We start from the raw sequence: 7,559 nt of genomic DNA on the forward strand, positions 1-7,559 counted from the left end.
AGCAGCATCATGTAGCAGCCACATAACCCTTCGAATCATCAGTGGTACCTCTTCCAGCATGTGAAGCAAAGTCACCCGCAAGGAATACTGATAGCTCTGGTCTGTTAGGGGACTTGGAAGGAAGACTGGCCCAAAATACGTTGCCAATTATCCCGGCCCATACATTCCGGCTGCACCAATGCTGATGATTCTCTGTCACCATACCAAGGGGGTTCTGCATGCCATCCCACAGATGACTGTTATGGAAGTTGAAGATACTACTCCGCATAAAGACGGCCTCATCTGTGGACAGGATGTATGACACAAATCCTAGAATCGTGTTTGCCTGGTGAAGAAACCAGTGACAAAACTGCATCCTATGTGGAAATTCCGTCGCTAGTAAGTCCCGCATACGCTGAATTGATAAGTGTGGCAACAATTCTTTGCAGGATGTTCCACAGGGTCGTCTGGCTTACCCTGTACTGTCGGTCCAATTGCCCGGTACTGATATGGCGGTTGCCTCCCGGAGTGTTAATCACATTTTCCTTCAGTCTTGTGTCCGAGCATTATGGGTACGTCCTTCATGATTTCCTGCTTCCTGAAATGAAACTGTCTCAGACAAATGGCGAAATACTGTTGCAGACATTGAATGTTGTGGTTGTTGTCGGTGGGGATGGGTCTCCTGATACAACCTTGCTGCCCGCCGCCCATTGTCATTTGCCTTTCCGTAAGTAAACACCACGTCGGCAGGCTCTCGATTCGAATACGGAACCGTTGTGTGAAACCCTGTGTAACATCCACTACAAGGTGAGTCAGCAAGAGAAGAGTATGGGACACAACATTTCCAATTATTATGACAGGAGAGAACTCTACGGCATGACGTATGAGGAACAGTACCACCATCTAGGAGGAAACCATGCGTACTGCAACTGTAGCTGCTCGGTACAGCGCGTATTAGACTGCAGTCTCTGTAACTAAGTATGATTGATTAAATGATCTCTAGCATGGAAAACACGCAGTTCCGGACATAAGTTCATTAGACCTTGTTTGCTCCGTATCCTCTCATCGATCAGTGCCTAGAGTTTGTACACGGTGCGCAAAATCACCCAGTATACGCCATTAGGCAGAATGTTTAGAAGTTATAGCAAGTACATCAGAGCCTTAATAAGGGAAAGGCGGAACTCAAATGATAGCGGACACGCCTCCAACACAGTCGGAAGACACGTGCAGGGGCACAGCAGCCACCGGCCGTCGTGCCCGGCAGCCACCGAAACGTCGGGCTCACGCTTCACAAGGCTCAGAAGGTCCGCTAACAGACACCACTTAGGTTAGATGTAGACTGCAGAAATACAAGTTACGTGGACAACAACCGCCATCTTCTTCAGAGGTCACGGCTATAAGCCCCCCCCCCCCCCCCCAAAAAAAAAACATCACAAGATAAGGTAGGAAATATCACTCCCAAAAACGCCTAAATTTATTTATTTATTTAACCTGGCAAGATTAGGGCCATGAGGTCCTCTCTTACATCTAACCAGGCACTCTACTTATTTTACATTCTTATGTTTTAGTAGGCATGTACATCTAGTACAAAAAGTGAAATAAACAATTACAAAGACACACTTGGAAAAATACATACATATAGAGTTTATGTTCGTAGGTGATAAGTACTGTTATAATTAGACATTATGAAAGAGACTGATTTTAGATAGGAGTGCTAGCAGCAGGGAGTATGAAGGAGACTGATGGTGAAGGGAGGAGAAGAATAGAGACATGATGAAACATAATTAAGGAAATATAAAGGAAAAGAAGATTCCGTGGCTAATAGCGATAGACGAAGAGCAAGAAGAGAAAGGATACGAGACACTAGCTTTGCTATTTGACAGAGGAGAGCATAGGCCTTGTACATTAATTTTGTGGCTCTGAGCACTATGCGACTTAACTTCTGAGGTCATCAGTCGCCTACAACTTAGAACTAATTAAACCTAACTAACCTAAGGACATCACACACATCCATGCCCGAAGCAGGATTCGAACCTGCGACCGGAGCGGTCGCTCGGCTCCAGACTGCAGCGCCTAGAACCCCACGGCCACTCCGGCCGGCCCATTAATTTTGTGGAAAACGTTATGAGGATGATAGTAAGAAATGCTTCATCTTCTTCTTGAAAGCAGCAGGGGATTGAATTTTGCTCAAGGTAAGGGGCAGTTTGTTCCAGAGGCGGACAGCGGCAACTGAGAAGGAGTTTGTAAAAGTTTTCGTTTTGTGAGTGGGCACAGTTAGGATACCAAATAAGAGTGACCTCGTGTTTCGATTATGATGGCATGAAAGGTGTTTAATCTCTGAAGCAAGGTACTGGGGTGCTTGCGCGACGAGGAATCGGTGAAGTAGACATGAAGTGTGGTAGTGACGCAATTTGTCCGGCCGCAGCCACCCTAGCTCGGAGTATGAAGCACTAACATGATCATATCGGCGAATGTTGCAGGTGTAACGCACACAGGTATTCATGGTTAGCTCTAGCCGTCTTTTGTTTTCACTACTCGTGCCTTGTTGAATCACATCACAACAGTGGAGGTTCGGTAGAACGAGTGCCTGCACGAGCTGGCGTTTCAAGTCCTGTGGAAATATGTTCCGAAACTTTTTGAGAGCATAGAGGCAAGTGGACGTCTTCCGGTACACTGCGACTGTGCTCTCCGCCCAGTTGAGATGCTCATCCAAACTTACACCCAGATTCTTAACTGATATGGTATTGGAATACCGTCGAGCAGAATAGGAGGCAGCCGTTCGTGAAAATCTGAACTTATTAATTTCTGATGGGCTATTAAGATTACTTGTGTCTTTTTTGCATTTAGTTTAAGCCTCAGGTTTTTCGCGCATGTCACTACTGAAGACAGATCATTATTCATCTGAGCGATTGCAGTGCTTATATCTTCAGGTCTGACGCTTAGGTAGAGCTGGAGGTCGTCGGCATAGAAATGATATTTACAGGAGGACAGAACCGACGAAATATCGTTGACATATAAAGAAAACAAAAGCGGTCCTAAGACTAATCCTTGTGGCACTCTCGGTGAGACATGTTTCCAGGAAGACTTTTTCATTCACGCAGACGAAACATTGCTGTCTGTCTTTTAAGTAGCTTTCAAACCATCTCATTGCACTATCTGAGAAATTAAGTTGTTGCATTTTTCTGAGCAATATGTCAAAGTTAACAGTGTCAAAAGCTTTGCTGATGTCTAGTAGCGTCAATATTGTTGACCTTGTCGATGACATATTTCAGGTCATCAGTTACTTTAATTAGAGCAGTGTTTGTGTTGTGATGTTTACGGCAACCGGATTGAAATTTGTCATATAGGCTGAATTCATGCAGGTGTTCAGTGATTTGATCATGAACGATATACTGAAGTGCTTTGGAAACAGCAGTCAGTATGCTAATTGGTCGGTAATCACTAGGCAGTTGTGGATTTCCGATCTTAGGGATGGGTCGAATTATGCTTCTTTTCCATGCAGTGGGGTGTATTCCATTCACGAGGGAAAAATTAAATATGTCGGTTAAGATAGGTACTAAGGTATCGGCAACATTATTAATCATGGTTATACTGATACTGCCATTGCCTATCGCATCAGAAGAGATTCTCATTGTTGCTTTTCTTGCCATATTTATTGTTACGTGTTTTAGATGGTATTGTTGTTAGTTATCCAGTTAGGGGATTCTTGTGGACGGTAATTATCAGCCGTGTGGGCATTCAGAGATGCAGAGGAGAATTCATTTAATTCGTTAGCTGAGACATGAAAAGCAGTTTCCGATTTTGCCATTCCGACCCCCAAGCTACGGAGATTCTTCCATAGAGTCGTGGGCATCAGATAGCTGCATACAAGGGAGCGAGCGTGCCTGATTTTAGCATTGCGAATGCGTTGTTTCAGTCTTCTTAAATCACTGACAAGAAAGCATAAAAATATAAAAATATAATAATGAGCGTCTCCCCAGAAAATTTAGGTAAACTTTACACCAAACCTGCACGGCTAGAAGCCTACTGGAATCAAACAAATGTAACAGATAAATAATTAAGCTTACTCCTCAAAGTGAATACTTGGTGGCTAGGCATTACCAATAGTGTTCCCTTTAATTTGTCCTCAGGCTTCACAAGCATATAGGACCTCGTTCCGGAACACACATATTAATATAGGGAATTCCCCTTGAAATAATTAGAAGGTAAAATTACAAAGCTTACAAAACGTAAAAAAGTCTCAAAATCTATGAAGTTGAATTATGCCACACTCCTCATGACCAAGTTAATAAAACTGAGTAAAGAACTTCGTTAGACATTAAAGCTCAGACAACAAACTTCCATACACATGAGGCGAAACTGAAGTTTCACTAGCAAAACGCTGACTTTGAGAGTTCCGTACGGCTTATGGCCTTGATAGTCCAAAGCAAGTAAAGGTCCCAGTGGTATCCTTATTTACATCCAAAATTTCCACCAATGAAATAAATGTAAAGGCACAACACGACTTCGGTCAAGATTAATCGCAATAAATTAAAATGTTCAAAATGGTTTAAATGGCTCTAAGCACCATGGGACTTAACATCTGAGGTCATCAGTCCCCTAGACTATTTAAACCTAACTAACCTAAGGGTATCACACACATCCCTTCCCGAGGCGGGATTCGAACCTGCGACGGTAGCAGCCACGTGGTTCCGGACTGAAGCGCCTAGAACCGCTCGGCAGCATCGCCCGGCAATTGTTCAAACTACTTAACCTCAATTATCCTAATGACAAACACACACACACACACATGCCCGAGGGAGGACTCGAACCTCCGCCGGGACTAGCCGCACAGTCCATGACTGCGGCCGGCAATTAGAACGTTCCAGTGATACATAAGACAACCAACAGCAGAGACACAGATATCAGAACGAGAGAAATACTGACTCCAAGAGTTTCCAGAAATGGTCTTTGCACATGCAGAAACGAGGAAGACAAAACCGCAAGCGTCCAGGTCAGCATAGCGTCGATAAACAGGGAAGTGCAAATCCACTGAAGGCCGTAGGAGGACACGTCGATACCGCAGTGTGAATGCCACTACCCAAAGCAGAGTCAAGTCGATCTCGGCACAAACTGAACTAACAGCTGCAGGAACCGTTGCACGCGAAAACACACGCGTGATATCCTTACGCTGCATTCCTCCTGCCCGTTCTCACCTCAGAACTGTAATGGTACTTGAATTACGTAACCATTACGGCACCTCACCTCAACCTCTCGATACCAGCAATATTCTACTGTGTTTCTGCAAAGTAGTTGACATATTTCTGTGACAATATTCAGATTTGATTTAATTAATGTTGGGGTACTTCGATATGTATGTATTGCAATGATATTATTCTTATGTGTATTCTTTCTTTTGTCACTATGATCTTTGACGTACTTGTAACTCTGATTATTGGGCGCGTATGCGGTAAGGTAAGGAATGAGGAGGTTCTACGCAGAATCGGAGAGGAAAGGAATATGTGGAAAACACTGATAAGGAGAAGGGACAGGATGATAGGACATCTGCTAAGACATGAGGGAATGACTTCCATGGTACTAGAGGGAGCTGTAGAGGGCAAAAACTGTAGAGGAAGACAGAGATTGGAATACGTCAAGCAAATAACTGAGGACGTAGGTTGCAAGTGCTACTCTGAGATGAAGAGGTTAGCACAGGAAAGGAATTCGTGGCGGGCCGCATCAAACCAGTCAGTAGACTGATGACCAAAAAAAAAACGCGGTTATCAGAGAGTCAAGCTTTGGTCGTCATGTTAAAAACACGCAAATTGTAGTCAGTTTATGAAATGTGAACTTTAACAGTGACGAAGATATTTTCAAGTATGTCTTATATTGTGAAGTGATGTTTTGGAACGAGTTACGTGATATTGCAACAAAAGTAATAAAAAAGAAGTGTAACTTAAAATCGGAGTGCTGATTACTTTTTTACATCACCATTGTCGTAACTTGCAAAAGTGTAATCTTCAAGAATGGTTTATGAAACACATCTATAAAACTTTTGAATATCGCAGAATAACACCTAGGCCTCTTTGCATCCGAGCTTGGAATCATCACTACCTACATTTTCGACGATTGAGCCATGAGTTCACAACGAGACCAGCGTGGGAAACACGAAAAGACGAGTGCCTAGTTTATCCATTATTTCAAGAAATGACTTTATTAACTGTGCTCTAATGACACCTGCCACATAATATAACTTTGTTGTTGCCCGAAAATGAAATATTTAGCAGCGTGAGCAACACTACAATCGTAATTACTTTTTGACCTTTGTTGTGGTTAGAGAACCCACTCCCAGCCTATTTCAAACTCTCAGAGCCAGAGATCGTCTAGGAAAACTGCAAGTTAAGTTCGCGCCGCCTACCAGGGTGCAAGTGAAACAAGGCACCGCGAAGGCAGAGACAAAATGAACTGGAGCAGCTACGACTCACTCGTATCTGGACAGGCGGTCGAGTCCAGGGCGCCCTCCGTGCCTGGAGCCCCGCACATCCTGGACCAGTCCGGAAGCCGACGAGGCACGGCGGCGCGTAATGGCCCGGAAAAAGGGGCGTGCGGCCTTCCACTGCAAGGGGGCGCCGAGGGAAACTGGGTGGTCGCTGGCCGAGAATCTGTCAGTGCCGTTCGCAGGAACTGCCGGGTGTATCGCGCCAGCACGAGTGAACAGCGCTCGTATAACGAAGATAGATGAACGTCTGCATGAGGCCACTTTGACCACTACTCCTCCGGCAGTGTGCGATTTGTGCTTTTACCAGTGGGGGGGGGGGGGATGTCTTAGGGGGCTGTACAACTATATATGTTACTAGCTTTGACCGTGGCGTTACCCATGGCTAAACAGTTATTTACACTGCTGGCCACCGTAAATGCAACACCCTGAAGGAAGCATCCGAATCAAGTGAATTTTACACCACGGGTTTGCAGCGATTTGATATGCAACTGATTAGAATTTCAGCGCAGACGCACATCACGCGCGCCTGTGGCGCCACCTCATAGCGCCATTTAAAGCTTGGCGATTTCGACGAGTGTACGTTCGGCACGTGTGTTTACCTTGTGGTTGTTTCACAAGACGATCAGTTATGCCTCGTAGACAACAGCGAACATCGTTTGATCAAGTATCCGAGTTCGACAGAGGAAGGATAGTGGCTTACCGAGATTGTGGATTATCATACAGAGAAATCGCTAGTCGTGTTGGACGAAACCAAACAACTGTAATGCAGATATGTGACCGTTGGATGCAGGAGGGTACGACGGACCGACGTGGTCGGTCGCATTCACCTCGGTGCACCACTGCACGTGCTGATAAGCAAATTGTGCGCATGGCAGTGACGGATCGCTCAGTGACATCCCGAACCATAGCACAGCACATTGCGTCTGTAACGCATCATCCAGTGTCGGCGCGTACCATTCGACGCCGTTTACAGCAGAGTGGTCTGTCCGCAAGACGTCCATTGCTTCGTCTGCCATTGACGCAGAACCACAGACGTCTCCGTCGCCAATGGTTTGATGACAGACGGATGTGGACGGCAGAATGGAAAGACGTTGTCTTTACT

The sequence above is a fragment of the Schistocerca americana genome, chromosome 5 (assembly GCF_021461395.2).
Source record: "Schistocerca americana isolate TAMUIC-IGC-003095 chromosome 5, iqSchAmer2.1, whole genome shotgun sequence".
Lineage (NCBI taxonomy): Eukaryota > Metazoa > Arthropoda > Insecta > Orthoptera > Acrididae > Schistocerca > Schistocerca americana.